General features: G+C 42.3%; 1 protein-coding gene across 1 annotated transcript in view; it reads right to left on the bottom strand.

Moving 5' to 3' along the window:
- DLC1 (DLC1 Rho GTPase activating protein) overlaps window positions 1-15,727 on the bottom strand; it is a 568,091-nt gene extending 552,364 nt beyond the window's left edge. The window contains exon 1 of the mRNA XM_044225531.1: window positions 13,764-15,727. The gene's annotated coding sequence lies outside the window, so the exon portion shown is untranslated. The remainder of the gene's footprint in view (window positions 1-13,763) is intronic.
- Window positions 15,728-20,302: the final 4,575 nt, after the last annotated feature.

Here is a 20,302-nt window from a genome sequence, read left to right as displayed (position 1 = left end):
TTGAAGTGGTGGGGGAGTGGGAGGTTGGGGTACCAGGTGGTGGGTATTATAGAGGGCACAGCTTGCATGGAGCACTGGGTGTGGTGAAAAAATAATGAATACTGTTTTTCTGAAAATAAATAAATTGGGGAAAAAAATACATGTCTTAAGGACATTATTGTACTTAACATACACTGGGTAAGTTGCCTGTAAGTATTGCTAAAGACTCTTTAAATTCACTATTTAAAAAAGGGTTGGGTGCGTCTGGGTGGCTCAATCGATTAAGAGTCCTTCCCTTGATTTCAACTCAAGTCATGGTCTTAGGGCTTGACTTATGGTTGAGCCCAGAGTGAGATTTTGCACTGGGGATGGAGCCTCCTTAAGATTCTCTGTCCCTCTCCCTCTGCCTTCCCCCTGCCATCACATGTGCTCTCTCTTGAAAAAAAAAAAAAAAAGGGTTAAAAAGTTTTTTTTAAAGATTTAAAAAATATTCTGGCCACATATACATTCTAAAATGTATTAAGTTATTTTCTTTTAAAAAATATTCACTATTTGATTTGTATTGTTTTTCACTAAGATTAGACTTCATATATCTAGGATGACCAACTCTGCATTTGTTTTAAGCCAATGCAAGTATTTATAGACCAATTTTCAATTATCCAGTTATTGGCTGGGTTCCAAAAATTATCTAAGTGGTTGTAGGAGCATACTTTTCTTTCGAAAGACAGCTATTCTTAATAGGAAGTTGCAAGTCAGTTTTCTTTTTACCATACTGTTGTGTTGAAATACTTAATATTTCTAGTGAAGAAAAAGGAATACAATCTTGACCCATAGGTGGTGCACAAAGGCAGAGTCAGATATGAAATAGGCATTGAATTGGAAATAGGTTTTTATTTAACATCAAATATCGTGTCTGTATGTTTTCAAAGCTTCTTTCTAGTTTTCAGCTTTTTAAAAAAAAAAGATTTATTCATTTATTAATTTATTTGACAGAGAGATCACAAGTAGGCAGAGAGGCAGGCAGAGAGAGAGGGGGGAAGCAGGCTCCCCGCTCAGCAGAGATCCTGATGTGGAGCTTGATCCCAGGACCCTGAGATCATGACCTGAGCTGAAGGCAGACACTTAACCCACTGAGCCACCCACGTGCCTTTAGTTTTCATCTTTTTGAGGCTACATTATATATTTTTCTTGCTTTATGTCTTAGTCCTCATTACTTATCTAGAACTTTGGCTCCAGGTGACGTGAGCTTCTATTTTGCACTTCCTTCTTCTCCCACCTTGGTAATCTGAAGCTTGTTGGTGCTCTGCTTTCATTCCCTAACTTGTCAACATGAATTGTGAAGAATTCTTAAAAGCAGGAGGTGCAGAGGACAGGAGACATACCCAGATCCTTAAGTGAGGATGATCCATTGAATCCGAACAGTTCCATCTACATCTCCCTGCCACGTTGATAACCAGGGAGCTCATGATATAAATTTTGACCTATTAATTCATTCAAGCATCACCGATTCATCCACTTATCCATCCATCCATGTACTCACACAACATTCATGCATTCACCATCGATTTTGTGCCAGACCTTAAGCTAAACTGAGTACTAAATGTGATAGCAGGGATTTGTAAATCTTACCACCTACTACTACCAATCTTTAGTGAAATACCTTCCCCTTCCAATGTTTTCCTAATGTCTTCCTTGTTCTTTCCTCCAGCTGATCTCTTTTTCCTTGAATATGTTAAACCATGAGCAGCGAACTTGCATCTACTCAGAAGATTCTTTAAGATTAGAATAGATGCCTCTGAGCAGGGACTTGTGGGACATCTTGGGCATCTACCCTAATCTACAATAATCTGGATGAATTTCCTTATTCAACTCAGTTTGTGCTCAGATGTTTGGACTCTTCAGGAGATGACCTCATTGTATTTCTAAATTCTCAGCTCCTCATTCCATGTTCTTATTAAATATTGACTCAACACTGGATTTCCTGAGATGAACATCTCTGTCAACAAGTAAAAGAGCATCCACCTTAGTTTTACAATTCCTCGACCCTCATCACCTGATCCTGCCTTAGCAGTTTTAGGAGCTATATCCTACAAAAGTTGATGGGATCTCTATCAGCCCCAGAATCCTTTGCAACTTATCAGTCAGTTTTAGTTATTTGTTCCATGACAAGAGCAGAGGAGGCTCCATTGCTAGCAGGCAGAAGACACACGGGCAGAATGGTACTTGATCCCTAAAGGGAGGAAAAAGGAATCCTTTAGGCAAAAATCACCAAAGTCTTAGATCCCCACCATCCTAAACTCTTTAGGGCGGGAAAGAGAATCACAGGGTTCTAGGAGACCAAGTGCAGAACACACAAGAAAGCTAAAATTTCACAGAGTAGGGGCGCCTGGGTGGCTCAGTGGGTTAATGCCTCTGCCTTCGGCTCAGGTCATGATCCTAGGGTTCTGGGATCGAGCCCCGCGTCGGGCTCTCTGCTCCGCAGGGAACCTGCTTTCTCCCCTCTCTCTCTCTGCCTGCCTCTCTGCCTACTTGTGATTTCTCTCTGTCAAATAAATAAAAAAAAAATCTAAAAAAAAAAAAATTTCACAGAGTAGAATGACTTTGAGCAGTGGTTCACTGAGGATGCTAGCTATCTTGCAGGGAATGAGTAGACCTTCATGGAAGAAAAATATCTTTATAGCAGAAAAGTGAAGGAAGGTTGGCGATGGAGTAAAGAAAGAGCTTAATGACAGTGTTTCAGTTTGGTGGGGTGCTGTCCTCTGTCCAGCAATTCAGGGAAATGAGTCATTCTGTCTTACGGCTCCCCCAGCCCCTTGGTCTAAGGAGACCTTTGTTTTCTGGTCTACAAAGAGGAAAAACAGAACGGAGAAAACTCATCAGTTTCCTAAAGCCCTAGCCCAGAAGAGACAAATGTCACATCTACTTACATTCTACTGGTGAGTAGAGAAAATATATAGTATTGGGGGGGAGGGTATTCATACCATTGAGAAATCTTGCCAGTATTTTCATCATGATCTGAAAAGTGTTCCCTCATTAACAACTCTTAAATTATATCGAACCGGGGCGCCTGGGTGGCTCAGTGGGTTGGGCCACTGCCTTCGGCTCAGGTCATGATCGCAGGGTCCTGGGATCGATCCCCGCATCGGGCTCTCTGCTCAGCCGGAGCCTGTTTCCTTCTCTCTCTCTCTGCCTGCTTGTGATCTCTCTCTGTCAAATAAATAAATAAAATCTTTAAAAAAAATTATATCGAACCCACAAGATTCAATGTCTATTCTCCATAAATGTTCAAGATGTATGATGCGTTTGGTTACAAACATACTTCGATTTGGGAATGATTAAGCAATATAAGCGATACAAGGCATCATTTATTATTTATATCATGTTCATGAACTTGAAGTATACATGAAATAATAAGATTAAGTTACTGTTCAGCTTAAAACCCCAGAGACATCTCAACGCAAAATAAAATCTTTAATGCTCGATCTAGTCCTTACGTGCATGTTCAATCTCTCTCCCTCCACCGTCTCCCTGATTCATCACACTTTTGTCACACTAGCTTTCTTTCCTGCCTTCGGTCAGCTCAAGAGATTTACTCTGTCAGGATTCTTACTGCTCCTTGTAATCCTCTTTCCTCACATCTGAGCAAATCTCTTTCTCTACATGTTGGTTTAACTCAAGTATCGCCCATTCAGGAAGTCTTCTTAGCTGCTCCATACTACGCTCTCTTCTCTATTTACATTTTTATTATCTGATCCCTATTAGGGCAGATACTGTTCTCTGTTCACTGCCTTTTCTTAAGCATACAGGTGTCTGGCTTATGGTAGGCACTTGGTAGATATTAGACTAAATATGAGATAGAGTTTCCTAATATCCTAAATACGATACACATTTTTCCTTGGTTTGATGGTCCAAAGAAAAGGTTTTGCCTTAAAAAGGCTGAAGCAGTTTATTGTAATTTTTATTGCACAGATAAAAAAAAGTTATAAAATAGAGACCATTTAGGTACATGCTAGCATTAAGGGCATGTGTGTGTGCATAAGAGTGAGATGTACAGTGTTTATGTGAATTACCTAATTTAATAATCAAAGCAACTACATGAGGAATGTATATTGATGGTCTTTTTCTAGACAAGGTAATTCTGACATACTAGACTTAACAAGTTTTCAGTTTATCAGGGCATAAGTCAGCTGAGCTGGAATCTAACCCAAGTCTCCTGGACCTTCCTACTGAGGCCCTTGCATAATCAAGGCCCTCCATATTCAGAAAAATCTCTTCACAACAGCATCATTTTCGTGGAACGCATTTATTAAAACTCGTGGCCAAATAAATTCCTTTTTCCACTTAAAAATGAATCAGCTAAACTACCCAAACACACAGTTCATGTAATTATTGGAGATAGGGAATAACACAGTGAATTCTCCAGTCCCAGTTTGAGACTCTTAACACTTCAGAATAACCTAGTTTCAAAGAAGTTTATGTTAAGAAAGAGTGCCACCTTGTGGTAAGTTTTATACCGCAGGCACTCCTGTGTTAGGAAGGTTTTACAAAAGTGTGCTAAAGCATTTCCATTTTATCCCTTGCATATCTTTGAAATATATAGATACACAAAATAAAACAACATTCTGCTAAAGTTAGAGAAAACAACTACACTCTTGGAATTCCGGTCATAATGCCGGCATAATTATGCCAGTCAACATAAGGTATGTTGTAGCTCTAGGCCTTATGTACTGTTTAGAAATGTTGGAATCCAAGTGGAAACTTTAGAGAGAGGGTTGGGATGAAAAAACAGATTGACAATCGACATGGAGGCTTTGCTCATTCCTTTCCTTTCCTAGACCACGGAACAAGGCAGGAGCCTCATATTAAACAATGGTGAGTCAAATTACAAAGTGACTTTCTATTCGTTAAAGCAAGCTTCAGGATTTTTCTAAGATGCAGCCAAGAATTAGTATAAAGTTTGGAACTCGCTGTCAGATGCTCAGTCTAATCTCCTCTTATAGAAATGAATACTCTGGCATTTACCCAGTGATATTTTTCTTTTCTTTCTTGTGGAAAAGTTGGAATTATCTCATTATGACTGTTGCCTATTACTTTTTAAATTTTTTTTAAGATTTTTATTTATTTATTTGACAGATCACAAGTAGGCAGAGAGGCAGGCAGAGAGAGAGGGCAAAGCAGGCCCCCCGCTGAGCAGGGAGCCCAACACGGGACTCCATCCCTAGACTCCAGGATGATCATGACCTGAGTTGAAGGCAGTCGCTTAACCGACTGAACCACCGAAGCACCCTGTTGCCTATTATTCTTAAATAAGACACATCAAGCTCTGTGAGGATCATTTCCAGGAATGTAGATAATACTGAGAGAGGGAAAATTGGTATTCTTAAGAATCTCCTGCGCTAAACCTCTTTGCAAATTATTCTGGCTTGTTTCATGGTTCTCTAAAGATAGTCATTGTATTCAGTATCTCAAGTTAGTGTGGGATGGGCCATCCCCACTTAACCTGCACGAAGGTGAGAGTAAAATGGGTAGATGACCCACTGAAAATCTCTGCTCTAAGGGAGGGAATGAAAGTAATCTGAAAACGTTTTACTTTGACCCAGTCAGCTGATAGCCCACATAAAACGTAGCTACTGTCAGTGCTCACTAGTCCTATCAGCCCCCTGACTAAGGGAGCCATGGACACTTGGGGGTCCTGGATGATGGAGAACGCCCCCCTGGCCTGGGGCTGGAGGCTGCGTAGGCCTTATCAGCACAGCGCCTGGTTTACACTGGCAGAGATTAAACTCATCTGCTTCCTCGTGTCCTGAAATTTCTAACACATCCCGGCAAATCTAAGCTGAGCTCACCCTGGTCTACCAGAGAGATGTGATACTTAGTTTCAGCTGGTCCTTGGTCAAAAGAAAGGTGGATTTCTTCATTAGCAAGTAGAGATTCCACCCGGCTAATTTGTCTGAAGTAACACACGTCACAGGATTTAACAGAATCCCAGCCACACATTCCGCTCTAGGCCATGAGCTGCGTGCCTCCCCCTGCGGGGGGACCCTGGCTGTTTGCAGTCTGGTGGGCAGTTGAAGCAAACAAACAACCCCCCAAAACAAGAACAAAAACCCAGAATGAAAAGGGGTTTAAGGGCAAAGTGAAGTAAACACACACACAAAGGAAAGGAAACAAAAACCCACAGGGACACTGTCCTTTCTGTGATTGAAGAGAAACCTGGGACAAGATAAGGCGGGAGAAACAAACAAGTTCCAGATCATATGAGCTTAGGGCTTTACTGCCACAGCACACACGCGTTGTGCATCAGTGGGACTGAGATGAGCGTTTGCACACCTGCTACGTGACGATCTCCTTTAAGGCTCACGATGATTCTATATTTGCAGTCTTGGTTTTGCAGATGAGCAGTAGGATTTAAGAGGATTAAATTACTCCACGACACTGGAAAATGTGTGGCAAACCCTGTTAAAGAACCCGGTTCTATGGGCCCATTTTTAAGGAGGTTAACTTAAAATACTTCAAATACATATTTGTTATTTTTTTTTACACACACACGTGCATCCTGTAAAGACACTGAAGAATGAGAGCATTACACTATTCCTGTGGGCTGTGGATATCGGGCTTGGCATGTGAGTAGTGGAGTGCGTAATCCGTGTCTGGGACGGAGCCTACCACCATCGGAAGGTTTGCACAGTTTGCATCTCCTTTGCTCATTCCTTCAGTCCTTCCATTTTTCTGGCCTCTTATCACCTTCATTACCTTTTCCCTGTATTCCCTTCCGATCCTCCTTTAGCTCGTCCTTGGTCTTCTCTTTCCTGTTCTCTCAGCTGGGTGAGATTTAATCCTGGTTGTACTAACGGCTTGCTAACAGTGTATTCTCTCATCTTAGAAATGTTGTTGTGTATAGTTTCCATGCACGGAAGAGTAAGCGAAACCAAACCAAAACAGTAACAGAGCCAGCAGATGAACTGGAGGCTTGGTATGGGCTCGGTATTTTGGAGTCTGAAGAGTCGTACTTGAGTCTTGGTTTCGGGACTAAGCTTTTGCAAAGCAGGAGAACGTCAGTTTTCTTGTCTGTATCATGAAGATAACTTTGGACCGTCTGTCTCATAGGGTCTTTGCGAGGATTGATTGGTATATTGTACATGCCAATGATTTGCCACTAATAAGTGGTTTTTGAACCACTACCACTTTCTTTGTGGGTGCTCAGATCCTTCAGCTGGCCTATCGTTAGGACCCAAGTTCAAGGTTTTTTATTTTTATTTTTTAAAGATTTATTTATTTATTTGAGAGAGAGACACATGCATGGGCAGAGGAAGACAATACCCAAGCAGAGCTCTACGTGGACTCGATCTCACAACTCTGAGATCATGACGCGAGCTGAAACCTAGAGTCGGATGCTTATCTGACTGAGCCACCCAGGCGCCCCTCCAAGGCTCTTAAATTAACAATTGAAGCACACATTACGTTATGTTCTTTTGTTCAAAATCACCCTTAAATCATGAAAGAATAGCATTTGTGAAATTGTCTTGTTTTGTTTCATTTTTGTTATTACTTTGGAAAGGAGACAGTCCTTTGGCTGATTTCCCACCCCCCTTTGGCTGATTTAAGTAGTTTGGCGTCCTCCCTTTGGCTGATTTAAGTAGTTTGGCGTCCTATTAGCAATTCCCATTTCCTCGCACGTTGTCATGCCGCCATCTGCTGGAACTTCAAGAGACTGACACTAAAGACTTCAGTCCACCAAAGATGGACAAAGACAAGGGGTTACAAATAAGCATCAGCTTTTGAAATGATGATTCACTCTCTTCATATATCATCATATTTCCACACAGCAAGACACTGTGTGAAACTTAAAACAATGAAATAACTCTGAAATGAAAGTTGTTTTAAGAGATTAGAAAATCTAAGAAACAGGGGCGCCTGGGTGACTCAGTGGGTTAAAGCCTCTGCCTTTGGCTCAGGTCATGGTCCCAGGATCCTGGGATGGAGCCCCGCATCAGGCTCTCTGCTCAGCGGGGAGCCTGCTTGCCCTCCTTCTCTCTCTGCCTGCTTCTCTGCCTACTTGTGGTCTCTGTCTGTCAAAAAAATATATATATATCTTAAAAAAAAAAAAGAAAATCTAAGAAAAAAGACATAGAACATTATTACTGTGTTATGGTTTGAGTTCAAATGCAAAATGTGTATGTAAGTATATATTTACACAATTTTAATAGAAGATATTATACATGCTGACATTTTAATTCTTTTTTTTTTTTTTGGAGGGTTGTTTGATGATTTTTTTTTTAAGGTTTTCTTTCTTCCTTTGACAGACAGAGAGTAGAAGGAAAGAGAGAGACAGGCAGAGAGAGAGGGGCAAACAGGCTCCCTGCTAAGGAAAGAGCCAGATGCAGGGCAGGGTCCGCTCGCTGGTGCCTCACCAAATGCAGCATGAAGCCCTGCAGCAGCTCCAACAGTCCCATGGGGATTTCCTTGCAGGTGGACATTTTAATTCTTAACACTGTTTACTTTGAAGCAAAAGGCTTTGTTGAGGTAAAGGTATTATTTTAAAAATGTCTATATTGCTTGAATTTCTATCTTGTACTTTTATTATTTTTATTTTTAATAAAATAATTGGAGTTCTATGGATAGACTTTGAAGTCATTTGCTTCACTGATATTTGCCCATTTATTTATTTATTTATTTGACAGAGAGAAATCACAAGTAGATGGAGAGGCAGGCAGAGAGAGAGAGAGGGAAGCAGGCTCCCTGCTGAGCAGAGAGCCCGATGCGGGACTCAATCCCAGGACCCTGAGATCATGACCTGAGCCGAAGGCAGCGGCTTAACCCTCTGAGCCACCCAGGCGCCCCTGCCCATATTTTAAAATTATGTTAGTTAATGTGTTTTTAAGATACAATTCCTTTCTTTATGCTCCTCTCACATTTTGTATTTATTTTATACTACTTTTGAAAATTTGGCTTTGACATAGTTACTATAACAATGTATCTTACATTTACCACAAAACCATGATTCCAAATATACTGGCCTCTTGTCCCCAACAATTTCTTGTGTAGTTTTTTAGACTTTAAAGCCTCAGGGTGCCTGCGTGTCTCAGCTGGTTAAGAGTCTACCTTCAGCTCAGGTCCTGGGATCCGGCGGGATTCGGCTCCCTGCTCAGCCAGAAGCCTGCTTCTCCCTCTCCCGCTCCCCCTGCTTGTGTCCTCTCTCATTCTCTCTCTCTGTAATAAATAAATAAAATCTTAAAAAAAAAAAAAGCCTCTTTCTTACAATCATAGTAGGTAGATCAGAGTAACAGGCTTTGCTACTAGCCGTGTGACCTGCTCCTTTCTTAGGCAAACAGAGGATGTACCAGAAACCTTGGGGAAAGTTACTTAATGTCTAGGTGCTTCCCTTTCTTTTTGTACCATGAAGATAACGTTATCTGTCTTAAAGGGTGTTTCTGAAGCTTATAGATCATGAAGCATATATGAAGTATCCAGTATTCATAGCTATTACGATTGTGCGTGACTGTTGGGTGTGTACACTGTGTGTTTCTGTCACTCTCCCTAGTTTGAAGTTTCGAGGCTCAGATAAGTCTTACTCATCCTCAGCTCCTCAGAGCTAGCAGAGTGTGTCACAGAATAATTATGCTAACACAATACAATAAATAATAAATATGATCTATAATTATTTTCTTACTAATAATATATACTAGAAATATGTATTATACTAATATACACCAAATACTCATATATGTTACTAATACATGTAATAATAATTCTGTTTGGTGGCGCATGGGTGGCTCAGTCATTAAGCGTCTGCCTTCGGCTCAGGTCATGGTCCCAGGGTCCTGGGATCCAGCCCCGCATTGGGCTCCCTGCTCGGTGGGAAGGCTGCTTCTCCCTCTCCCACTCCCCTTGCTTGTGTTCCCTCTCTTGCTGTCTCTTTCTGTGTCAAATAAATAAATAAAATCTTAAAAAAAAAAAAAAACTCTTTGAATTAATTTCCTAAGAGTTTAGGAGAGAATTGCCATAAAAATAAGGTCAAAGTATGAAGAAAGACTAGGATGTGAAGGTGACCCTCTTCAAAATTTGAATTTTGTACCCCAGGTATTTTTCTCTTTAAGGTATCTTTTGACTAAGGCTTTTTATTTGTTTATGAATTTTTGGTGAAATTATTGTTATAATCCTTCCAACAGAACACGTATTATTTTCACCGCCTATAAATAGAGCAGGGTACTGCGCACATGAATTTATATCTGAACGTAACATTTTGCACCGGTTTTAGAATGTTATGGCATAACTAGCTTTCATCTTCCAGCATGGGGACTAGTTTATTTACCTTTGCACCCCATGCATCTAGCATAGTAATCAGAATCAAAATACTCCATTTACCCATTTACCCATATGACATATAATTACCAAGTACAATGACTTGCATAGTAAGAAAGTTTTATAAAACTCCCCGTTTCCTTTTTACAGATACATTGAGAAATCAAATCAACTTGGTATGAAGGGGGTAGTAGAAGTAGAAAGTAGAAAGCTGGAATCCCCCAAACATAGCTACATTAAATTTTCTACCATTTGGCCATCTGGCAGATTGAAGCAGGCTAACTTCCATTTTGAAAAATAAAGAAAGAGTGGCATTTCTTTCCCACGAGTGTTGCAGATTAAGTCAGACAACCAAGGCTGGTTTAAAGGGTGTGTTTCTCTCGCTCAATGCCAAGTTCAGAGGTCAGCGGCTGGCACTGGTTCAGCTGATCTACCCTGTCCACCCACCACAATTAGCAGCGTGGCTCTATCTGCGGAATGTTTTCAGAATCATGGTCATGAGGTGGACCATGGTGAAACAGATGCTATGTCCATGTTCAGAGCAAGAAAAAGAGGAAAAGGCAGCTGAGCCATCTCCTTCTGCTCCTTTCTTAGGAAAAGTGAGGATGTACCGGAAACCTCCTGGCAACTTCCACTTATACCTCATTGCCAAGAACTCTCTCACCTGACCGCCTCCAAGTGTGATTCTGGGAAGTGAATATGCATCCTTGACACACTCTATAGTGGGAGTGAACGAGGAATGAGGGGCTGGGACTGGGTGTGGTTCCCTAATCTACGGAATCTGTGAAACCCTGAAATTCCAAAGTGCAATCCCCAAAACATAGAGTATATAAGGCCCTCCACAGTCCAGCCTCGCCTGATCTTCTGTTTTCTCTAATAGGATTCCTTTCTTCGGTGGGGATCCTTCACTGCCCGTCAGAGGCTGGGTGAGTATCCCTGCTTCTGCCCCGTGTGTCTGACCCCCTCCCTGACACCCTTTGCCCCTGCATCCTCCCTGATGATTGGCTCAAGTCCCGCTGGCCTCATGAAACCTTCTCCCCTGGTCTGTCTCACATCGATTTTTATATTTTAGAAATGCACTGGTAGGGTGCCCTATTAAATAAGTGATACTTTCTGAGCTTTTCAGTTTTAGAGTGTGAATAATATCCCTATGCTTTACAAAAAAAAGGGATGCATTTGGAACTGAGCATTTAATCATTTTCAACAGGAAAGTCAGAGGACTTTTAGAAGTTCCTACTTTCCTTAGGAAGGCACGATCAATGCCACCAAATAAGATTTAAATCCTTTTCCAAGGCACCTACTGGGAAAGAGAATGAAGGTGCTTGCATATAATTTCTATAATTCACTGACTCTTCTTCATAATTTACAGACTAAATTCATATGAAGATTTCTGGACCTATTCCTAAAGGTAATGATCCTTATCAGCTTTTAGGACCCTGGATCTGCATTTATCCAAGGGTCTCAGGTGATTGCGAACCAGAAGATCTCTTGACCACATTTTGAAAGTTACCACCACCGGGAAGGGGGGGCCATTAGAAAAGCCACAACCACAGGCAGTGGGTGAAAGTGAAAGCTCCAGCCTTTTGTGGTTGGGTGAATAAGCAGTGACTACAATGGCCTGTGAGTCTTTGTCAGGACAATCCAGACATTGTGAAATAAGATCAATATGAGAAACAAGTGAACTATGGATTAAAAAAATACTTTTCTTTTGGCCATTATGGATAGGAAATACACATAATTCTCATAAAAGAAATGGGAACTCAGGCGGTTTCTTTTTTTCAAAGCATATTTATCAAATACATTTACCAAGTTTCAAAAGGTGAATGTGGAGTTTCCTTTCAAGCAGTATGGGAGACTGGATGTACAGAGAAACTGCTATAATTTGGTGTTCCTAAAGGTGCTGAACCCAGATAAAAACAAACCAAAAAACTAAGAGCACAGGTGGGGAATACAGAAATGTGAGAGAATTCCTTCTAGAACAGAAATGACAAGGAAGCACAAATTCTAACAGGTTTCCAAACACTGAGTTCAGAGGTCTAAAGTACAGCACAGTGACTACAATTGATACTGTAGTGTATACGTGACATTTGCCAAGAGAATAAGTCTCAAGTTTTCTCTCTCTCTCTCACACACACACACACACACACACACACGGTACTGAGATGGCCAGATGGATATGTTGACTGTGGCACCATTTCACAATGTATACAGATATCAGAACATCAGGTTGTATATCTTAAAAAATTTTTTTTCTATGATCAATTACATTCCAAATATTGGACAGTAGCTTTAGTTTTAAAAATGTCCGTCAAACTTTGGTGGCACAAATAAGGTAGGGGGTACCAAGCTTGGGGTAAAAGCAGATTGGGATAAGGAATCAGGGATTTGCAATTAAGCTGGAGTCCCCCAAAGGAAACACAATCATGTAGTTATGTAAGTCTGTCCTACAGAGGGAGGTGGTGTGAGTATTTGTATCTCTCTGAATGCAGTAGGCAAAAAATGGAAATGCCCCCACAGAATTCCCAACCATATAAATGTTTGGAGTCAAATTTCATAACTCCTATATGGCCTGATCAAACTCAAGCTAGATTGCTTAGTGTTCCTGTCTTAGTCTATGTGGGCTGTTGTAACAAAATACCACTGGCGGGGTGGCTAATGAACAACAGATATTTATTTCTCACAGTTGTGGATGCTGGGAAGTCCAAGGTCAAGGTGTCAGCCCGGTAACTTTTGATGAGGATTCTCTTTCTGGTTTATAGCCAGAGTTGTCTTGTTGAATCCTCACATGGTGGAAGGGGCTAGAGATCTTTCTGGATTCTCTCTTATGGGATACTAGTCCCATTTATTAAGGTTCTACCTTCATGGCTTACACAACTCCCAAAGACCCCACCTACTAATACCATCACATTTGGCATTAGGCTTTCAACATAGGAATTTGGTGGGGTAAGACATAAATATTCAAACATAGTATTCTGCCCCTGGGCTCTCAAAATTCATGTCCTTCTCACATGTAAAATACATTCATTCCAACCTAAGAGCACCCAAAGTCTTATCTTGTTCCGGGGTCAACTCAAAAGGCCACATCCTGTCTTATCTACATTTCACCGAAAGCAGTTATGAGGGAGACTCAAGAGCCCATTCATCCTAAGGCAAATGGCAATCCAGCTACGAAACTGTTAATCAACTCAGATGAAATCTTACGTGCTTCCAAAGACAATGGCGGGCAGGCATGGGATGGACATTCCCATTCCAAAGGGAGAACTAGGGAAGAAAGATGAAGTATGCCGTTCCTCTTATCCTGAGGATAGGTTCCAAGACCCCCCCGTGGACATGCAAAACCCCAGCTTGTACCAAACCCTTTATGTACCAAGTATTTCCCTATACCTGCACACCAATGGTAAAGTTCAGTTTGTCAACTAAGCCCAGTAAGAGACTAACGATATCTAATAACACAATCATAGCATAAATTGTACTGCACTCACCCTCCTTCTTGAGGTGCTGGGAGATGATAAAATGCCTCCGTGGTGAGAGGAAGCGAGGTACGTGATGCACGGCGACCAGGAGTTAGGAGACCATTGACCTTCTGATGCTTTGTCAGGAAGAGGAGCATTGCTTCTAGCTGGAGTTAATGATGAAACTACAGAAAGCAAAACCACAGATACAGCGAAGCCACTGGAAAATGGGGTTGCAGCAGCAGGTCCAAAGGAAGAACAAACCCTAACAAAGCAAAGGACATTCAACCCCAGGGCTTGAGAGTGATCCGCCTTGACTCTGTATCCCACATTCTGGGCTCACTGAGGCTGCATTGAATCCCCAAAGCTCTGGGGGCTGCCCCCGGGATTCTGCCAGGCACAGCTCATGCTGCGATTTTCCTGGTTGGGCTGGAACCGCATGCCCGCAGGTCTACTAGTGGGTAGTTCCTGTCGACCGTTTCCCGCTCCCATGGCCCTGCTGGACAATGCCCCACAGGGGACTCTGCAGTCCTCTTGCTCCCATAGTGGCCCTCTGCATGGGTGGAGGCGCTCCAGGATATTTAAAATCTAGGTGGAGGCAGCTGTGCCTTCGTGGCTCTTTGTATCCTGCAAGGTGGTGCAGAAAGCAACCCCTGTAGGGGTGACCAGAACTGAGGTACACAGACCTGGGACAGTTGAGGATTATGGTGCAAGATTTGGGATTCTAGAGCTTAACCCCAAGATGTGAGGTGGTTCTGGGGTAGCAGAGGCTCTTTCTTTGATTCCCACCCTCCACTCCGTCCCGGGGTGCCTTCTATTCTGCTCCACTGATGGGTGATGGGAGGGCCTGTCCTGAAGATCTCTGAAATGCCCTCAGGGTTATTCTTTCATTGTCTTAGAAAATGGGTTTTGACTTGTTTAGATGGCGAACCAATCTCCCCATGACCTTAATGAGTAGCTCCTAGTTTCTATGGAGGTGGTTGATCTGTACCAATCTCTGTCAAATGGGGTCACCGCCTTTGTGTTTTCTAATGAACACGATTTCCTATTTCTTTCAGTATGGATAGACCGAAAATTTTCCGAATATCTGAGTTGTTTCTTTTTTGATCAACCATTCTGTCTCCAAATCATTTCCCTCTTCTTGAATTTTATGGTAAGCATTCAAAAGAAGACAAGCTGTTCCTTCAACACTTTGTGTGGCCATAGTTTCAGCCAGATATCCAATTTCATGGCTCACAATTCTACCTTCCATGGGACACCGGGACTAAAGCGCAATTCAGCCAAGCTTCTTGCCACTGCATAGCAAGGATCGTCTTTCATCCAGTTGCCAGGAACACGTTCCTTCTTTCCATCTGAGACCTCATCAGCACAGCCTTTACTATTTCTCCCAACATCCTGTTCATGACCTTTTAGTTATGCTTTGAGTAGACTGAGGCTTTCTCTACAGCTCTCCTTTTCTGAATCCTCACCAGCTTGGCCTCTCAGAGTTCATTCAGAGCACTGTAGGGTTTTTCAAACATGCATCTTCAGGCTCTGCCCATAATTCAATGCCAAAGCCACCTCTACATTTTTTTTTTTTTTTAAGTATTTGTGACAGCAGCCACACTCTCGGTATTGGTATCAATTTTCTGTCTCAGTCTGTTTGAGCTGCTATAGTACAATACCACAGTCTGGGGGTGCTTACAAACAGCAGAAATTTATTACTCACAGTTCTGGAAGCAAAAAAGTCTGAAATCAGGGTGCTGGCATGATTAGGTGAAGGTTGTCTTCTGGTCACAGACTTCCCACTGTATCCTCACATGGCAACACAAGGCACAGTAACTCTTTGGAGCTCCTTTAATAAGGCGGTAATCCCACTTATGAAGGTTCCAGCCTCCTGATTTAAACACCTCCCCCACAAAAGGCCCATCTGCTAATAGCAAGACCACTGGAAGTTAAGATTTCAGCATATAGATTTGGAGAGGGATACAAACGTTCAGCCCATAGCAGCTCCCCTCAAGAGATAAGATTGTCTCCTAGGTAAAGTGAGGGTAAACTTAATCTAGAAGAAAGGAATTTAAATGCAGGCTTAGACAACTCCTACAGTTAATATTTCAAGGAACACAAGCCCACAATAAAAAAAAACCACAAGCACGAGAAAGTCAGGACGAGCTCCACCCATGTGTCTGGGCAGGATGACTTGTAAGGACTGCAGCCCATGCCCTCTGCTTTCAGGTGGGGCCAATCAGGGTGGAGCCTTGGCAGAGAAGGAATGGGAGTTGATCCTGCAGGGTGACTCAGTCTAACTTTATTTTTCTACAGAAAGTCATGGCTTATCACAAGGTGGACTGCAGCACACAGCTCTCTGTCTTTCTGAGTGCTGGAAACTACTCTGTCTCCTTGTTCCTTAGGACCTAGGATGTTAATGTGTCTGCTGCTGTAGATTTCGTTGCTGCATGTGTCCTGGGTTCCCTTGATCTGTCCAGTTTTTTTTTTTTAAGATTTTATTTATTTATTTGACAGAGAGAGATCACAAGTAGGCAGAGAGGCAGGTAGAGAGAGAAGGAGGAGGAAGCAGGCTCCCTGCTGAGCAGAGAGCCCGATGCGGGCCTCGATCCCAGGACCCTGAGATCATGACCTGAGCCGAAGGCAGCGGCTTAACCCACTGAGCCACCCAGGCGCCCCTGTTTTTGTTTTTTAATTTACATTTAAAATTGTTGAAGATTTTATTTTTGGGTGCCCGGGGGGCTCAGTCGGTTGAGCACCTGTGCTCGGCACAGGTCATGATCCTGGAGTCCCAGGATGGAGTCCCACATCAGGCTCCCTGCTCAGTGGGGAGGCTGCTTCTTCCTTTGACCCTCCCCCCTTTCGTGCTTTCTTGCCTGTGCACACTCTCTCTCAAATAAATAAATTAAATCTTTTAAAAAAAAAGATTTTAATTTTAAGTAATCTCTACACCTAGCGTGGGGCTCGGATTTACAACCCTGAGATCAAGAGTTCATGCTCTACTGACTGAACCAAGCAGGGGCCCCTGTCCAGGTTTTAAATAGATATATATTTTTTTTCAAGGTTTTATTTATTTACTTGACAGACAGAGATCACAAGTAGGCAGAGAGGCAGGCAGAGAGAGAGAGGAGGAAGCAGGCTCCCCGTGGAGCAGAGAGCCGGATGCGGGGCTCGATCCCAGGACCCTGGGATCATGACCTGAGCCAGAGGCAGAGGCTTTAACCCACTGAGCCACCCAGGCGCCCCTTAAATAGATATTTTATATACAACATCATTCTCTTTGGATTTTGCTATTTGAGTGGGGCATTTATTTGTTTTCCATCAGTATAAAGAGAACTGGGAGATAGAGTGAGATAGGCTAATATGGGTATAATCTGAATTCTATGAGTAAATGACAGGAGAAACACAATGAAAAATATGTAACGTATAAAAATACAAACACGAAAACTGATAAATATTTGGCACTGATTAAAGATCATAAGCCTCAGATATGGGGAGAAGAATGTATACCTAGTAAGATTAAGATAAGTTCCATCTATGTAAAACAGATACTGCAGAAAAAGAATTAAAGCTCTTAAAATCTGTCAGAATGAAAAATGGGTTACACAGACATGAGTGGAAGTGAAGCTGATGCCTCTCTCTTCAGTAGCAACAAAAGGAGCCAGAGGCGATAGAGGCTGTAGAATAATAGATTTAATAGAATGAGGGAAAACATCGGTCTAAATTATAGACTTGGGAAACATGTTTCAAGCATGAGGATCAAGCAAATACAGTTCCAGACTAATACAAACAGAGAAAGTTTATTACCAATAGATGCTAGCGATGGAATGTTTCACAAATGTGGTCCCTGCAGGAAAACCTGACAGTACCAAGCTCTGAGGATGGTAGACCTGTGGGTAAGCCTGAACAAATATTAATTATACAAATTGATAATAACACCTCTAATGGGTGGAGTTAAAAAAAGAGAGAGATTTAAAATCTTCAACAGCAGGCTGGGGTTCCTGGGTGGCTCAGTTGGTTGAGGGAAGGACTCTTGCTTTAGGCTCAGGTGGTGTTGTCATAGGTTATGGAGCTGAGCCCCATGTTGGGCTCAGCCAGGGTTGGGGGACAAGGGGAGTCTGCTTGAAGATTTGCTCCCTCTGCCGCTGCCCCCACTCATGTGTGCCGGTACATGTGCTCTTTCCAAATCAATCAATCCATCTTTAAAATCTTCAACAGCAGGAGATATAATTTGGGGGACATATACTGCCATATATTAAATATACCTCTACTTATGGTAAGAATGACAGTGGACGATTATGAGTTTGTACAGTACAGCTCCACTTGTATTTCCATGGTAGAGATTTATGACAACCACGTTTTGCCTTCAGAGAGGAAAGCGCGAGCCCAGAATGGGCTGAGGTACTGAGGAGGTACGTTTTCCTGATGATTTGGGATAGGTCTCAGGAGGGGCTGCTTTCCTCCATGTTACATCCTTTCCTCCCAGAGAGGCAGTGGAAGGGGAGGTAACTTCCAAATTGGAGATGAGTTTCACGTGGGAAAGGGCTGCCTGATAATAGCTAAGAACGGGATTACCAGCCAGCACAAGCATTCCCTTACAGCACTTTGGGGTTTTCTTTAATTGAAATAGATTTCTCTTTATGACTTCCGCAATCTTGTACAATGGCAGACTACATTTGATGGGTGGAAAAGGTCAGAGAGTCTATCTTTTGACTCGCTGCTTTGGTTGTGAATGCACGGGACAGTGCAATGAATTCCCCCTTCTTTGCAGCGTGGGGCCAGTCGGGGAAGTCAACGGGTCTCACTTTGGTTTGAATGCTTCCTATGGGCAGACGGCCGAGAGAGAGAGAGGAGGAAGCAGGCTCTCTGCCGAGCAGAGAGCCTGACGCGGGGCTCGATCCCAGGACCCTGAGATCATGACCCGAGCTGAAGGCAGCGGCTTAACCCACTGAGCCACCCAGGCGCCCCGCCTTGTTATTTCTTAATGCTCTATTAAAGCCCCATATTCAAAGCCCAGACTTCTCCTTTCTGTCCTACAGAATAACTGACTTTGAGCCCCATGTTTCAAGGGCAATATAGGCAGTTTAATAACCTAGAAAGGTTTTCATCATTTCTTTCACTCAACATCTTACCATTACCCATGAGATATAAAAAATAAAGAGACTTCTTTTCACATTGATTTGCTTTGCTCAGAGCAGAATTCAGTCTTTGGTCTTACTTCAGAGACAAGTACAGGTCTTGATACATCTGGTTGCTTCCCTGAAAACTAACGGCTCTCAGTTCACCTCACGGAAAGTTCCAGAAGTGTGTGGCACTTTGGGAGACTCGGGTTAATCTGCTACATACAATCTTTCAGTCTGCCTCTCTGCTGCGTATCAACATTATGCTCTGACATGAAACGAATTTGGCCTCTAAAAATATTAATTTGTATTTCTCAAAGGAACTTGACTGTAAGACCTGATTTTTTTTTTTTTCAGAGCAGGATTTCTATGAAATGATGCCAACGGAAAAATAACTTTCCTAATAAAAATTTCCACAAACAACGCAGCACGGAGGCTGAAGACTCGAGATCCTTCAATTTTGGAATTAACAGCCTTCACAGAATTAAACAAATTTCTATGAAGAAGGTAAGATATGGATAAGGGTTCAGGTGACCTCCTTCTAGCATGGAAATTCTTTGTTTTGTTAATGTCACATTTAACCTTGTAGTTAATGAAATTCAGTTGATCTGTTTTGTGAGGTGGCCTGGGTTTCTATATTCCACATAAGGCCCTGAAGGAATTCCATATTTTGTAAATCTGAAATATGTGCCCATTCAGGCAAGAAAACTTCCTCTTTATTTGCAAATAGAGAAATCCATATTTATTTAAAAAGCAAAGCTGTTAAATCTTATTTTTTTTAAATTTTTTTTTAAAGATTTTATCTATTTATTTATTTGACAGAGAGAGATCACAAGTAGGCAGAGAGGCAGGCAGAGAAAGAGAGAGATGAGGAAGCAGTCTCCCTGCTGAGCAGAGAGCCCGATGAGGGACTCGATCCCAGGACCCTGAGATCATGACTTGAGCCGAAAGCAGCAGCTTAACCCACTAAGCCACCCAGGCGCCCAATTTTTTAAAAAAAATTTTTAAAAATATTATTTCTTTATTTGACACAGAGAGAGAGATCACAAGTAGGCAGAGCGGCCGGCAGAGAGGGGGAAGCAGGGTCCCTGCTGAGCAGAGAACCGGACCTATGCGGAGCTCGATCCCAGGACCCTAGACCATGACCTGAGCTGAAGGCAGAGGCTTAACCCACTGAACCACCCAAAGTTGTTAAATTTAAAAATAATTTTCTAATTTGGAAATACCCTTCCTAAGGACGGCAAAGTACACGAAAGTACACATGTGCAGTCTGATAAACTCCCATGAAGTGAACACCCATGGACACTGCCCCAGTCAAAACAAAAGTTGACAACAGTCTAGAAGCACCTCTTAGGACCCCTCCCAAATGTTAAACCCCTTTTCTTCCCAAATGTAGCCATTATCTTGACTTCTGGTAGAATAACTTAGTTTTCCTTGCCTTGGAAATATATTTAATTGGAGTCA

The sequence above is a fragment of the Neovison vison genome, chromosome 11 (genome assembly GCF_020171115.1).
Source record: "Neovison vison isolate M4711 chromosome 11, ASM_NN_V1, whole genome shotgun sequence".
Classification (NCBI taxonomy): Eukaryota; Metazoa; Chordata; class Mammalia; order Carnivora; family Mustelidae; genus Neogale; species Neogale vison.
The sequence above is the reverse complement of the archived record's forward strand: the minus strand, read 5'-3'. Positions and strand labels throughout refer to the sequence as shown.